Here is a 4,083-nt window from a genome sequence, read left to right as displayed (position 1 = left end):
GACCAATCTGGGTGACTTTTGAGAACTCTATAAATGTGATGAAATCAAAACAATAAAGGTCATTCCTTCTTGCCACTGAGAACCGATGCATTCATTACTCTGCTAGCTGCTCAACAGCGACACCCCCCTACCCTCACAGGGAGGAATTTCCACCTGATATCCTATCTAACCATGCCTTCTGGCAGTGGGAAGACATTTAAGCCACTGATCTGATGGTGGTTCCTGGGGCTTCTTAGTTCTGAGCCACAACATCTGCTTCCTTTCACAGAGGTGCTGGAGGGGTCTGAGTCTACTTTTGTGTGGGGTGTGATCAACTCTGCCATAAACAGGTAGGGAATGCAAGTTGGATTCCTTGCACCACCGTTTGTCTAAAGGAATATTGCAGCCTTCTCCCAGCCTCGCCTCAATGGCTGGGCAGGAGCTGTCTTTGCTGCTGTACAGCCCTGGGAGGAGGGATCCTGCTGGTTCAGTGTGACCTGCTTCCTCATATGCCTGGCCTGGACCAGAGAAGGAAACCCTCAGGAGCACAGATAGTGCACCTGTGTGCCTGTGGCAGGCTGCTGTTCCTGCCCATGACCTGTGTTCAGGGACTGATGGATGTCTGGACAACGTGCAGGGGAGAAAGTTACTCGTGCCTTGTGCTCCCTGTGAGTCCTTGGGAGGTCCCTTGTGAGCTCCTGGGGCCTGGCAGATGTGCTGGAGTTGGGCCCTGTGTCAGCAGAATCCTCCCCTTGTGCCTTTTCCAAAGTGTGGTCACAGTTTGGGGCAGGGGGAGTGAGGAGCTCAATGCCCAGCTGTGAACTGGAAGGGGCTGCCCTGGCTGGTTTCACTGATTGTGGGCTGGGTGTGGGATGTGGTGGCACCACCAGAGCTGCCCAAGGTGTTTTAAGGTTCATCTGACAGATTCATTGAAGGTTCAGTAACAGTCCTGCCCATGGCAGCTCTGAGTTCTGTGTGAGCTCTTCCCTAGGGGCTGACAGCAGCACTCTCTGGTTCTACCTGTTAGACTCTTTAAAAGTCATTTTAGTGTTCAGAGCACAATCAGCTCCCCTCAGCACCACCACCATGGTGGCACAGCACCATCCCCCAGGGCTCTGCTGCAATAAAATGCATAAATGTGAGCCAGAAGTAACCAAAGTGTCTCAATTCCAGCACTGTCAGTGACCAGAACAACTGCTTGCCCTCACGGATGCGAGCCCCCAGGACCCTCCCATACAACATGTCTGCAGGACTGTGAGTACTGAGCACGGGGCTTTGGCACTGTCAGTCCAGGGCTGGGGACAGCTCCTGAAATCTCTGGTTGTAGCAGCACTTTGTGGCTCCCACTGCATAAATAGGAGGGGTTATATTGAACAGCTGCCTCTTGAGAGCAGCTTCTGAGGAAATCCGCTGCTGGGATCATCATCTGTGTCCTGCCTTTGAAGGATCCTCTCTGTTCCTTCCTTGCTTCATTCCCATGGCCCAGGTTAAGCAGAGCTGTTCCCCAGGCATGTTTGCTCTGTCTCTCTAAACAGGCACTTTCACAACATCTCCAATATCCCTTTCACCCCCACCCTCCCCCTGATTTAAACTAGATTATTTCATTGCTTTGTGCTCTGTCCGATCTCAGGCCCAGCTAAGTCAGAGCTGGGGTGAAACTGGGGCTGTTTAAACCAGCAGGACTGAGGGAAGAAGCTATCAAATTCCATCTAAGGGAGGGAGAGAAGGAGCTTCCCTTGGGGAAATGTCTAATGCTGAAATCACAGACTATTATTTGCCTCTGTCAGCAAAGCAACAGCTTAAAGATGCTTTGAGGAATGATTGTCCTGATTTCCAATGGGAGCAACTAAACCTGGTGCTCTCAGGGCACTGCAGACACAGCTCCCGCACAGACAGGGACTGTGCAATGCCACAGCATTAGGCTGAATGTGCCAAACCAGACTGAAATGTCACTTGTAGATAAGTCTTGTTGCCAAGGGGACAAGTGTTGCCTCTGCAAAAGCCACTGTCCCTTGGTGGAGTGGGGTAAGTTGTATCCTTTTCCATCTCATGCTAAAATTCTCTCTTGTGTATCTTGCCCTTTGCAGAATTCAGAGTATTAGTTCCTCTCCCTGGAACTTGGTTTCGCCCCAGCAGTAGGTGCCTCCCTGTCTTGGACACCCTGTCACCTCCTGCAGGTGGAGGACATGTGCTGGACCTGATGGCAGGACTCCCTACACTTGGCTCTTTCTGCATAACGTGTTTCTCACAATATTTTAATGTGCACAACTGTCCTTGGTTGACAGATGTTTCCCCCAAGCACTTATTTTAAAAGTTACCCTCACCTTTACATGGTGAATTTGGTTACTGTTCTTGAAAAAATAGAACGATAAATTTACACAGACTCAGAAACCTTCCCTGTCTAGCCCCAGGTCCTGGTAATTCCCTGTGAGCAGGAAAAACATAGGAATTGGCAAGTCTGTGTTGTTTCACTTGTCAAATGGCAGGTGATGATCTGTGAGGCTGCTCTGTGTGCTCCAGAGACTGGGAAACAGCAGGAAACCCTTCAGAAGGGTTTTAAGGAGTGGGGACTGAGGGAGTGATCGTAAGTAGGGGAGGTAGGGTCTGATTAGGTTCCTAATTAGAGAAGTGATAGTGGGAAACAGAGCGGTTTGGGGTCTGAAAATACCCCCAGAATCTTGTCCCTTCGCTTGATGCTTTAAAACAAGTTTGTGCACATGGAGGAGCCTCTGGGGAGCTGAGGTGCTTGTGCTCAGTGTTGACTGCAGAGAGATGCAGGGATGGGAGGAGATGTGTCCTGCAGGAGTGGCAGATTTGAGAGAATTCGGGCCTGGCACAGCAGAAACTGTTACAGGCCCATTTCAGTGGAAGTCAGGAACCACCCAACAGTAACTTCCAGGAATTTCTACCCTATGCCTTAAGCATCTTGCTGTTCTCAGGAAGCCTGAATGGATTATGTGGAACTTCCGCTGGGCATTTGGGATAAGTTCTGGCTGTTTGCTGGGGAGCTGCAGCGAACTCCCTGCAATTGAGGCTCCAGGAGTTGTGTTTGGGGGCCACAAAGTCAGTGCTGAGAGTTTCTCCAGGCTGTGAAAAGGCTGAGATTAAAATCATCTGGAGCAGCCAAATTTAGAAGAATTTTTTCTGTGCACGCACTTTCTGTTTTTACCTTGTTGGAGTCTGAGTTTGTCCATTCAGGGTATGGCAGGTGTTCAGGTTGGGTTTTAAGCTGTGTTGTCATTTACAGAGATTGCCTTGAGAGCATCCTGACTTTAACTTCACACCTTCAGCCTTGCCTTTGTCACCTTAGGCCTTACCTTTGTCTCCTGTGTGTGAGGAACTTCCCCAGTCAGACCATAACAGAGAGTCTTCTGCAAGTTCCTTGCATCACACACAACTCTGAACAGGGGAAGTTTCAGGATGATACTGAGGTGCTTGTCCAGTTTCCATTACAGTTTTGCAGTTTTCTAATGCTTAAAACATGTTTGAGAGCTCTCAGGTACCTGTTCTGTGTTGGGGGAGGGGAGGAACGAAGTTGAAATGGTTTAAATCAGTAAAAATACATGTTTAGGACTGAAAATGTTCAGATCAAGCAGGGTATTTCTAAACATGCAAAGTACAAAATGGGATCTAAATACACAACCATAAAGAATTAAGAAGCCAGACATGGTGTTCATCTAGAAAGAGATTAATGCCTTCATATTTTCCTCTAAAGACTGGATTTCCACCATCTGTATACTACCACTAGAAAATAATTGACTGGAATGTGCAAAATTAGGATTCTTTTGAAATTACCAGTTTATGTCAAGGTTCTTGTTGGCAATTCAGAATAAAAATGTTGTAAACACCTTGCGACTGCTTTTCTTTTGGAGTCAGTAAGTGCTGACATGGGGAACTCTCCTCTCCACCTTCGTTTAGTTTTTGTCACTTGGAATGAAAGTGATGACAAACATCAGCTGTGATTGTTACTGGTTTGACAGCAGTAGCTCATTTGGAGGATTTGTGGGCCAGAGCACTACAATTTTACAGGTAAATGCCATAATTGGGCTCCATTAGCTTGAGATCCTTTAATTGGTAGTGAGTGAAAGCCTGGCAGGGCTTGGT

The 4,083-nt window shown here is 48.0% G+C and overlaps 1 long non-coding RNA gene across 1 annotated transcript; it reads left to right on the top strand.

The window, feature by feature from the left end:
- Nucleotides 1-229: 229 nt before the first annotated feature.
- Nucleotides 230-3,825, top strand: LOC146420919 (uncharacterized). Its single transcript, XR_014848889.1, has 3 exons — nt 230-329; nt 1,153-1,233; nt 2,067-3,825. It is a non-coding gene; the product is annotated as an uncharacterized LOC146420919 (long non-coding RNA).
- Nucleotides 3,826-4,083: the final 258 nt, after the last annotated feature.

This window comes from Lichenostomus cassidix, unplaced genomic scaffold (assembly GCF_008360975.1).
Source record: "Lichenostomus cassidix isolate B80296 unplaced genomic scaffold, HeHo_3.0 HiC_scaffold_645, whole genome shotgun sequence".
Classification (NCBI taxonomy): Eukaryota; Metazoa; Chordata; class Aves; order Passeriformes; family Meliphagidae; genus Lichenostomus; species Lichenostomus cassidix.
The sequence above is the reverse complement of the archived record's forward strand: the minus strand, read 5'-3'. Positions and strand labels throughout refer to the sequence as shown.